Raw genomic sequence first — 12,315 nt, forward strand, 5'->3', positions numbered from 1 at the left:
CTTCAATTCATGTTTTAAATTTCGTCCGACATCATGGAAGATCTTAGCCAAGCATGGCATCGAATAGAGATAGAGGAGACTAAGGTCTTAGATGCAGCTTCTGCTGTGTGTCTCGCTGCAATTCTCTGGTGCTTAGCAAGGGCTATGGCTTCAGAGTGAGTGTTGATTAGATCAGTTTTTATTGATTCTGGTGCTGATTCAAGGAGTGGTAGGACCTTATTCCATAGATAGCATTGGTATGCCCCCACTGCGGCTTGATAGTTAATATTGATCAATAGGAATGACTGAAGAGAATAGATCCTTCTGCCTAGGATGTCTATTTTTCTTCCCTATTTATAAGAGTGACCTTGGATCTATTGTGTCCACAAGATTGGCTGGACTCCACTATGATCGAATTAGGTAGGGGTTGTTTACTGAGTAATTCAATTTCAGCACCGTGAGCCTTGTAGAAGTTGTCGGTCCTTCGCAAAATTTGCATCGTGGAAGGGGGTTTATCCCAGGTTTCTTTGATGAGTTTTAAGACAGATTTATTGCAAGTGAAGTTGAGTGGAGGGGATCTCTCTTGGTTGATGTCGTCGAACACCGGGTCTGCCTCTGGAGAGGGTGGTTCTTCAATGTTCAATTGCAGTGCTCAAGCTATTCTGGTTATAAATTGGGAGTATGAAGATAAATCCTCCGAGGGAGAGAAAGGAAGATTATTCCTTGTGTCATCATGAGGGGTAGGGAGGTCTGGTGATGAATGGGAAGGAACTTTGGAGTGATTGTCATCAGAAGAACAGGATGACTTCGGCGATGATGGATAGTCATTAAAGGAAGAAGAGGCTCATGGTACCGAGGCTCATGAGCTTCTGCAGGCTCCAAAGGGATTTGAGTGATGTGAAGTGAATGAAATGGGATCAAGTGGTCATGCTTCTTGGATTTCGATGTCGATTTAGATCGTTTAGATGGTTGAGTAGTAATCGATGTTGAGGCAGATGGTGCGGTTTTCTTAGACCGATGTAGAGTCTTTGGTGAAGATGGTTCAGAATGATCTTGTGTGCCACAGGCCCGTTTCTGTTGTTCATTATGGTATTGTTCAAAGTGAGATTGCCACGAGGATGAGTCGAAGAACTGGTATGGCATCATGGGGAATGGGAAGTAATCTCCATATGGTCTCAAAATAATCTCCATATAGTGTCATGGGTCTCAGTGGCAAGATAAGCTTTCACTTTTCCACACACTTTCTAGGAGGAAGGAGGTGTGCCAGGATCCAATGCCAAACTTTCAGCTGCCCGCCCTGATGCAGGTTTGGAGTGGGCTGAGGCTAGGCTGGACGGAGGCACAGCCACAAAGAGGCCAATGTTCAGTGTCATGCTTGATGCCACAGTGGAGGTTGTAAATTGTTGAGCCTCATCTCTGTCAGAATTGAAATTGTGGGCCTCTCTTGAAGACTCCTCTAGAATAGGGGAGGGTAGAGAGGGCTGGGGAGGGTAAGCACGGGGAGGTTTCTCTCGCTTAGACTTTTTAACGATAGACTTAGGCTTCTTTTTCTCAGTGAGATTATGCGCCCGAGAAGATGATTTAGCAGTAGCAAACAATCTCTGTTTAACAGCAGATTTGGATTTGTCTGCAGGCTCTTTGGGTGGTAAGACGGGCGCCCCAGCTTCAGGAGCGGGTTGTCCAGAGGCGAGCCTCTTGCCTGAAGAACTGGGAGATCTTACCACCTCAGTGGATGGTGTAGGAGGGTTCCTCACTGTTTGCCAAAGGTAAGATCTCAGTCTTTGCAGTTTTTGTTTTAATGCTGGCCTGGTTAGATTTTTGCAGGCGGCACAAGAATGGGTTGGGTGAATTTCACCCAAACAGAAGAGGCATTTGTCATGGCCGTCCAAAAGAGCAACTCTATTTGCACAGGTAATGCAATGTTTGAAGGGTGCTGGAGAGGCCATAATAAAGGAGAATAGAGTAGGGAGAAGTTGATGGGGGAGATCAAAACGGCGGGAAAGCAAGAAAAACTCAGCGGAATGAATGGGGGTTAACTGATTAAGTAATTAAGGGTAAGAAAGATAAAAAGATAAATGAAGAGAGGAAAATGTCTCAAAAAGAGTTGAAGGCTAGCTCAGTCTTTCCAGAGAACCTTACAGCTCAGCGGAAAAAAGGAACTGAAAGGAGTGGTGGGTGGGAGGAGCAAGTGCCACGTGGGGGAACCGTGTCTTTTTCCACCATTATTCAACATTTGTCCTGTATCACTAAATATCCTGGTTTGCACCCCTGGGGGTATGCATATGCAAGGCTGGGAATCACTGCTCTAAGGGCTGCACACACATTGTTCAGGTCTCAAAGGACAATACCACCCCATTTGATTTTTCGTTTGTTTGTTTTACTTAAAAATATCCTCATGCTTTGAAGACTTGCAAGGAATTTTTGCTGTAAGTTGTAAGCCTGGTGGGACTCCCCCACACACAAAACATGTAAGCTTATAACATGCCTGGATGACGTGTGTGCAGTCCTCAAACTTGTGGAAGCTGATTGTCCCTACTATAAAGGAAATACTTTACAATAATTTATTCTGTGAACATTATGGTTAAATATGGGGGGGGGGGGCAAAAGTGCAAAAGAGATGTGAGGATCCTTTTAATATCAACAGTAAAAGATAGGGATGTCTTGGGTGCTAGGGAACATATGCAGTCTGCTCAACCCTTCCTGTACAAAAAATTCAAAAAACATGTATTAATACAAGTCCTCTAACAATTTAGCAAATTAAACTCTCAATGACAGCTTACATCCTCCTCGTCTTGTGCTGTCAAGTCTGACTTACAGCGACACTTTTCAGGGTTTTCTAGGTAAAGTACTCAGAAGTGGCTTGCCATTCCCTTCTTTGGTGGCATCTTGGTACTCTGCAGCTTGCCCAAGGCAACACAGGTTGGCACTTCTGAGATGCACAGTGTGGAACTGAACTCTCAACCTCTGATGCCTAACATACTGAACTATCCAGCCAGCTCACAATCCACATACAATTCATTCCATCAATTTCTTTTCAGAGCCATTCTTGTGATGTTGAATATGTGGCATATTAAATAACATATCTTGAAACTGGAAGTGAATACAAAAGACAAAGTTTATTTGACTCTAGAACCCACATGGATCTAGAGTCACATTAACTATGTACAGATGCTATGATAATCATTTGGTGGGTGAAATTCTTTTAGGTTTTGACATGGTGCTCTAATATAATAGAAAGGCAAAGACAGGAGAAGTCTGCATAGCCTCTGGAACACCAATCTAAACGTAGCCATTAAGTGATCAGTAGGGTACCGCAGCCTCAAAAAGACAAACCAGAGTGTATGATTAATTGCATTTTATATTTTGTCACTCATACAAGTTTTGTTCATTGCACTATAATTAAAAATATGGACTAGACTTATATTATAAAAATGTATCAATGATGGTTTCCATGGCCAGTGCTCTTCTGATTGTAAAATGAAATTCTGAGCAGATGTTCTAATGATGAAATCAATAGCTAGAAATATCTGTCTTCTCACTGCTATTTAAAACATTCAGTTCAACAGATATGTAAAAAAGAGTTCCATCTGATAACTAAATTACAAGTGTGTTTTGGTTTGAAAAAGTAAACTAGGATTTCTTACAGCATCTAAATGAGCTGAAAGTTTATTTATGTTAATGACAGTGCAATCTCGCACATTTTACTCAGAAATAAATTCCACCGAGTTCAATAGGACTTATTCCAAAGTAAATTTACACAGGTTTGCAGTCTTGTGCTGGTGAAAAAGTAGAATGTTAGTACCACTGAATAGCTCTTCTACTAATTACTATTTTTCTATAAAGTTCAATATAATTACTGTATATACTCAAGTATAAGCCTAGTTTTTCAGCACAATTTTTTTTTGCTGATAAAGCACCCCCCTCGGCTTATACTCGAGTCAGTGTCAAATTTACATGTTCTCCCCTGCAGTGCAGATGTTCTCCAAACTCCCTCGCTCATCTGCAGCCTCTGTGGGTGGTCCAATGACCCGGGTTATGTACGCTGCATTTCCGCTTCCAAGACACTCCCATCCTCCTCCTTCTACATTTTCTATGTACCCACCTTCCTCCTCCATCCTCCGTCTCCCTCCATTTTGTTACACAGCAGTAGAGCAGTAGATAAGCGCAGCATGCGGTATGAGTCCTCCCTCCGCAGGCAGTGAAGTGTGTCTCGCAGCTCAGAAGGGCAGTATCTTCAAAAACATTTAACCTACTGATGCTTTAATTAATGCAATTTTATTGGTATCTATTTTTATTTTTGAAGTTTACCAGTAGTTGCTGCATTTTCCACCCTCAGCTTATACTTGAGTCAATAAGTTTTCCCAGGTTTTGTGGTAATATTGGGTGCTTCGGCTTATATTCAGGTCGGTTTATTCTTGAATATATACAGTATCTCATTTATAATGCAAATTAGAAAATAGGGGAAAGGACTTCATGGTAATTAGAGAACCTGAGGATGAAGACTACATCAGTTTATGTTTACCTTTTCTTCATCATTCAGAATACACATACTGAATATGTACTCTAGTTGCAGCCTCTTGTATAACTGAACTACATCAGTTATCAAACTCTGAACAATGACACTATCATATTATTGCATATTATTTTAATCACTGAGGACAACACAGGAACACTTGCCCATTGCAAAACTGTGCATTCTGCTTCAGAGTTCAGTTACTTGGATTGTTCATCATATTCATAAAAGCAAAAGAATTTCTAAAGACCAGACTATATTCTACAGAAATAACACAATTCTCAAAGTAGTATTTTGGCAAGAAGGCCATCTAAACACTAAACATTCAGGTGATCAAGACCTTCATGATAATGCTGGAGCATTGTTTTAATCATAAATCAGAAGAAGTTATCAATTTTATAGCTGCCAATACTCTGGGTTTCCTTGAGCATTTTGTGTCCAAAACTGGATTAAAGCTGATACCGTTCACCATTAGCAAATATATAACAGAACCTCTTTTTCAACCATTTCTTGTATGTACACCTTAATGCCTTGAGGGGGGTTGCATGTGTCAGAGAAGCCAAAAGCAATGCCATCAGGAGGCTAGACTCCATTACGAGCCTGGAGTCCTAGCAGGGCCACCCAAGGTAGAAGGTTCATAGCTGAGGCACCAATATAAGATACATCCACTCTCTTCAGGGTAACATCCACATCAGCAGAGGACAGTGAATAGTTTCAATGGCAATGGCAGTGAAGAAACTCTGGAGAGCAGGTGCTGGGCCATAGCGGTAGCTGAAGGTGATGCTAGTGATGTCTTCCAGACGATGGCAGTGTTGCTCAAGCTAATTTTTGTTATTACTGCACAAAAGATGGTAAAGGTAAAGCACTGCTGAAACCTTCTTACCTTGAAAACCCTATGATGGGACAGTCCAAGGTAAAACAAGATATAGTGCTGGAAGATCAGACTCTCAGGCTAGAAAGCACTCAATTAGCTACTGGGAAAGAGCAAAAGACAAATATGAAAAGTGCTGTTGCTAATGACACAATTGAATTAAAGCCAAAATGATGTCTAGTGGCTGACATGCACAGAGGTGAAAGGAAATTCCAGTACTGCAGAACAGATATAATTGGAACATGGAACATGGAAGTGTGAATCAAAGTTAATTGGAAATGGCAAAGCAAGATGCTTAACATTTAAATTTTGCAGTGCTTGGTGTCAGTAAATTAAAGAAGACTGGAATGGGATATTTTCAATCAGACAATTAGAAAGTGTTTTACTTTGGAAGTGACAAACTCAGAAAAAATGGAGAGGCTCTAATATTGAGGCAAGATGTAGCACAGGCACTTAGGAGCTATAAAGGAAGATCATACCAAATAATATTCATTAGACTCTGAGGAAAACATATCAATCATCATTCAAAACGTCATATGCTCCAACTACAGATGCTGCAGAAGATGACATTGAAAGTTTTTATGCAAGCATCCAGAAGGAAATTGATCACACACCAAAACAAGACGTGCTTATAATCATGGATGATTAAGAACACTAAGTAGGAAATAAAGCAGAATGAAATGTCATTGGAAAATTTAGTCTAGGGTCAGAAACAAAACATGAGAATGACTTGGAGAATTCTGTGAAGTCAACAATTTGTTTCTCATAAATAAATGATTCAAGCTACCAATTGGACACAGCTTTTCAGCTGACTGTCATGTAACCGGTAGAGGGGAATAAAAGACAACAACAAAAGAGGAAAAAGAAGATATTTTTTCCCGAAGACCTAAGAAATCAAAGGGAAAATTAAGCCTAAATTATAAGTGATGAAAGACCAACACTATCTGACCAGGAGAAAATAAAAAGCTGGAAACAGTATACAGTACTGAAGAACACCTATACAGAAGAGATAAAAATGAGGGCAGATTCCTTTCAAGGGGAAATCTATGAAGAAGATGCTGCAGTTCTAGAAACTGAAGTAAAAGCTGCTCACAATGCCTTAGGGGGGAAAAATCACCAGAAGTACATGGAATACTGATGGAACTATTTCAAGCTACAAAGATGGAATCTGCCCAAATCCTTACAAAAATATGCCACCAAATCTGGAAAATACAATAAAGCAATGGCCCACAAACTGGAAATGTTCAATAAACATTCCAAACCGCAAGAAAGGAGATGCCAAAGAGTGCAGTAACAATAATATCATGGCTTTAATTTCCCATGCAAGCAAAACAATGCTCAAGTATTGCAATGAAGGCTTTAACCTTATATGAAGCAGGAAAGGCCTGATATTCAAGCTGGATTCCGAAAAGGAAGAGGCACTAGAGATCATATTGCAAATAACTCCTGGCTGTTAGAGCAAACCAAAGAATTTCAGAATATCTGTCAGTGCTTTATATGCTACAACAAAACGTTTGATTGTATGCATCATAAGAAATTATGGATTGTTCTGAAAGAAATGTGTGTGCCTCAGGACTTGATTGTCCTGATGTGTAACTTGTATTGTAGAGAACAAGCTACCATTAGGGCAGAATATGGAGAGACAGAATCACTTTCTACAGGCAAAGTTGTCAGACAAGGTACATTTTATTTCCCTATCAGTTCAGTTTCTATATAGAACTTATCATATGGAAAGCTGGAGTAGATTCAGATAAAGGGGGAATCAAATTTGAAGGATGAAACATAAATAATTTAAGATATACAGCTGATACCATCTTACTGGCAGAAAGCAGGAATAACTTAAAATGTGTTTTGATGAAAGTGAAAAAAGAAAGTGCCAAAGCAGGACTAACTACAGAACTACACAGCTTTAATAGAATCATAGAATAATTTAGTTGGAATGGGCCTATAAGACCATTGAGTCCAACCCCCTGTTCAATGCATGAATATTAAACCAGATCTGACAGATAGTTGTCCAATTTTCTCTTGAATGCCTCTACCTTTGGAGCGCTCACCACCTCCCGAGGTAAGACATTTTTCCTGACATTGAGCCTAAATCTGGCTTCCTGTAGATTGGGCCCTTTCATATTGGAAAAGTGCTCACAAACCTTTTTAGAATTCTTTGAAAAGCTCAACAGGCATGTGGATGCAGGTGAACCAACGCATATTTTCTATCTGGATTTTCAGAAGGCCTTTGACATGGTGCCTCATCAAAGGCTGCTGAGAAAACTCCACAGTCAGGGGATAAGAGGGCGGGTTCTCTTATAGATTGAGAATTGGTTGAGAACAGGAAACAATTTTCACAATGGAGAGAGGTGAAAAGTGGTGTGCCCCAGGGATCTGTCCTGGGACCGGTGCTTTTCAACCTGTTCATAAATGACCTGGAGACAGAGATAAGCAGTGAGGTGACCAAGTTTGCAGATGATACAAAACTTTTCCAGGTGGTGAAGACCAGAAGGGATTGTGAAGAGCTCCAGAAGGATCTCTACAAACTGAGAGAATGGGCAGCAAAATGGCAAATGCATTTCAACATAAGAAAATGTAAAGTAATACACATTGGGGAAAAAAATCAAAACTTTATTTATCAGCTAATAAATATTTATCAGCTAATGATTCTGAGCTATCCATGAGAGATCAGGAAAGAGATCTTGGTGTGCTGGTGGACAGCTCGCTAAAAGTGTCAACCCAGTGTGTGGCGGCAATGAAAAAGGCCAATTCCATGCCGTTATCATTAAAAAGGGGATGGAAAATAAAACAGCCAACATTATAATGTCACTGTACAAAAATGCTGGTAAGGCCACATGTGAAATATTGCATACAGTTCTGGTCGCCACATCTCAAAAAAATCATTGTGGAAGTGGAAAAGGTGAAGAGTGACTAAAATGATTACTGAGCTGGGGCACCTCCCTTATGAGGAAAGGCTACAGCGTTGGGGCTCTTTAGTCTAAAGAAAAGGTGCCTGAGGGGGGACATGACTGAGATATATAAAATCATGCCAGAGATTGATAAAGTGGACAGCGGGAAGCTCTTTTTTGTCGCATACAATACCAGAACCAGGGGACATCCACTCCAATTGAGTGTTAGGAGAGTGAGAACATACAAAAGAAAGTATTTCTTTACCCAGCGTGTTGTTAGTCAGTGGAATTCCTTGCCACAGGATGTGGTGATAGCATCTGGCCTCGATGCCTTTAAATGGGGGTTGAACAGATTCCTGGAGGAAAAGTCCATCGCATGTTAGAAGCCATGATGGGGATGTATAATCTCCAAGCTTAAAAAGAAGGTACCTCAAGATGCCAGATGCAGGGGAGGGGTATCAAGAGACAGGTATCATGCTGTATTGTGTGCTCCCAGAGGCATCTGGTGGGGCCACTGTGAGATACAGGAAGCCAGACTAGATGGGCCCTTGGCCTGATCAAGCAGGGCTCTTCTTATGATCTTATGCTATCTCCCCTCAGTCTTTTTTTCCTTAGGGCTAAACACGCTCAGGTTGTTCAATCTGTCCTCATTGGGGTTGATTTCCAGTTCCCTCATCATCTTTGCTGCCCTCCTCTGAACTTGCTCCAGTTTGTTGGCAATGTTGGCAATAAAGAAATTGAAATTGTTAAGTATTTTGTACACTTTGGCTCAGTCATCATTCCAAATGGAGACTGCAGCCAAGAAATCAGAAGACCGAGACTCAGAAAGGAAGCAAAGAAGGAATTGTAAAAGATCAAATGTAAAGTTATGTCACTGGAGACCAAGGTAATCTATAATATTACATTCTTGATCAATGTGTACAGGTATGAAAGCTGGATTGTAAACAAAGCTGACAAGGAAAAAATTGATTCATTTGAAATATGACACAGGAGGAGTGCTCCACAGATACCCTGGACTACAAGAAAGACAAACAAGTGTGTACTTTATCAAATGAAGCCTGAGTTATATCTGATACAAAAATTATGAAGCTGAGTCTATCATACTTTGGGCACATTTTGAGAAGGCAAGATTCTCTGGAAAAGACAATAATGCTTAGAAAAGTTGAAGGAAGCAGGAAAAGTTGTTGCTATTGAGAGAACAATGTCTAACAGGGAGTTTCAAAAAAATGTTTTTAAGATATGCACAACTAATTAAGACAGAATTTACTTTCAGCTGCCAGAGCTCAAGCTTGATGAAGCTCTGGAAACAGTGGTTGTTGTGGGTTTTTCGGGCTTCTTGGCCGTGTTCTGAACGTGGTTCTTCCTAACGTTTTGCCAGTCTCTGTGGCCGGCATCTTCAGAGGACAGCAAACTGTGCTCTGGGTAAGGCTTGAGAGTGGAGTATTTATGGCTGTGAGAAGGCTTGTTTGTGAGAAGGCTATTGTCCTATCAGGAGATGGTTAATTAGTATGTTTTGTTGTGGCTGTATTGTTTTGATAAGGAGGGGAGATTATCTGTCCTTGTGGTTGATGGGTGTCATTAGCTGGTCTTGTGTGTAGTAATCCCCTGACCTTGTGGCTGGGTGGAGTTCGTTGACCTTTTGCACTCTGTGTTTTTGAGAGCTGGGAGCCAGATTTTGTTGAGTTTCAGACTTTCCTCCTTCCGGTTAAAGTTTTGTTGATGCTTGTGGATTTCAATGGCTTCCCTGTGCAGTCTGACGTAATGATTGCTGGTGTTGTCCAGTCTTTCAGTATTTTGAAATAGAATTTCATGTCCAGTTTGTTTTAGGGCATGTTCAGCTACTGCAGATTTTTCTGGTTGTTTTAGTCTGCAGTGTCTCTCATGTTCTTTGATTCTGGTGTGGATGCTTCGTTTTGTGGTTCCAATGTATACCTGGCCACAACTGCAAGGTATCCGGTATACTCCTGCAGTGGTGAGGGGGTCCCTTCTGTCCTTTGTTGACCGTAACATTTGTTGTATTTTTGTGGTGGGCTTGAATACTGTTTGTAAGTTGTGTTTTTCCAGAAGTTTCCCCATGCAGTCTGTGACCCCTTTGATGTATGGCAGAAATACTTTGTTTGTGGGTGGCTGTTTTTGTTCTTCAGTTCGGTGTTGTTTTCTTGGTTTGATGGCTCTTGTGATTTCATTTTTGGAGTAGCCATTTGCCTGTAGGGCCCAATTCAGGTGGTCGAGTTCAGTGTTGAGAAACTGAGGTTCACAGTTCCGATTTGCACGGTCTACCAGTGTTTTGATTATGCCTCTGGAAACAGTCTTTGCTCAGAACACAAGTGTGTTGGAAACCAGCAAATTCATGTTTAAACCGCTTCTACAACACTTTAGCTTGTGTGTCTGTCTACATACAAAATAACCAATACGTGTAGCATATGAGTAAATACTGTACAGTATGTGATTATTTTTTCTATCAATAGATGCAGCAGATGACCAAAATATATGATTATTTTAAAAAATATAAGGTCATTTCCCCCAGGATTGATGATATTATATGTTGGACTGCACAAAAAGTGGCACTTGGGCTACAAGGTTTTTTTGGGTACTCCAGTCCCCATGAAATCTCCACCAAAACACATTTAGGGGCAAAAGAACAGTCAGGCAGCTGTCAGTTTATTGTCACGGTCTTTAGATCAATCATTGCAGAAGATCGTACTGTATTTCCCTGTCTTGAAAGCCTTTCAAGACTTGAGGCAGGTCAGAAATTCACCACCAAACAAAACCAGAAATAAACACTCAGTCACTTTCTGTTTCAGAATTATTATTATTATTTTTTTATTATTATTATTATTATTATTATTATTATTATTATTATTATTATTATTATTATTATTATTATTATTATTATTATTATTATTATTATTATTGCATTGGGTGTGTGGCAGGCCCACAAAGGGTCTTGGGGCTTGAAAACCAGCACTAGACTTTTACGAATTGTTTCTGATTAATTATGATTTCTTCAGGGGTCCTATATTCCACCCCTTTTCTGCTCTCATTTTCTATTGCCCAGCCCCACAATTTTCAGTAAGCAATTGGAGCATCTCTACATATTGCTGCAAAAAAAAAAAAAAAAACTCTTGACAGAAGCCTGTAGAGCCACTGACAGTCAGTGTCAGCAATACTGAGCTAAATGGATCGGTGGCCTTATTAAGTGTAGGGTGTATTCTCATATTCCTATAACTGTGGCAATATTTGAAAAAAAATATCTTTCACTTTAACTATTCAATGTTATACATATAATAGCTATCTCTTATACTCATAACCTTCTAGCCCTGTAAGAATCCAGAACATGGAATATTTCCAAAGGGAAAAAAAAAATAGAGGGAAAGCCTGTGTAAAAATATTAGTTATTAACAAACAAAAATCAAACAAAAAGCAACTCTTAATAACAGAAATGGCAGACTAAGCATGCTCACTTGGCAAATGATTATTGTAAAAGGGGGCTCCCCTGTAAAACAGCCTGTGTGTCACTTAATATTTCTTTAAATGTACACAACACAGCTGAAAATTACATTCAGGTTAACAATGATAATTAATAGACTTTGCCTCCTCCCCCAATTATTTCTGTGGTTGATCTTGCTTATAAAGAATGCTCTTTCACTTTCCATATAGACCTTTTATGCTACTTCTGTCTGTTACATGTGAGTGTGCCAATTTGAACTATAAGTACATGTTGTATCAAAGACTAAAAATTAAACATAAATCATTAAAAGATAACCTGAAAAGCTCTTTTAGCAATAAAACACATTGATTAAAAAACACAAGAACTTATTCTCAAGTGTTCCAGTGCTATTTATATTGCTCAATTTAGATTGTTCAACTAGGTAGCCAATATTATTGAGCTATAGTGTCTGCAACTGTTGCATCAACAAGAAAAAATTCAAAATAAAATGGGCTATTGTAGAAAACGAGAGAACCAAAGCTCTTAATTATGTCTGCCTTTCCCTGCCCTACAATAAATCATTGAAACAGATATGTTCTATGTTAAAAAGAAGTGTATTTCAATACAA

General features: G+C 39.8%; 1 protein-coding gene across 5 annotated transcripts in view; it reads right to left on the reverse strand.

Moving 5' to 3' along the window:
• CACNB2 (calcium voltage-gated channel auxiliary subunit beta 2) overlaps positions 1-12,315 on the reverse strand; it is a 175,053-nt gene that overhangs the window by 106,510 nt on the left and 56,228 nt on the right. The window lies entirely within an intron of this gene.

This window comes from Pogona vitticeps, chromosome 6 (genome assembly GCF_051106095.1).
Source record: "Pogona vitticeps strain Pit_001003342236 chromosome 6, PviZW2.1, whole genome shotgun sequence".
In the NCBI taxonomy this organism is placed as follows: Eukaryota; Metazoa; Chordata; class Lepidosauria; order Squamata; family Agamidae; genus Pogona; species Pogona vitticeps.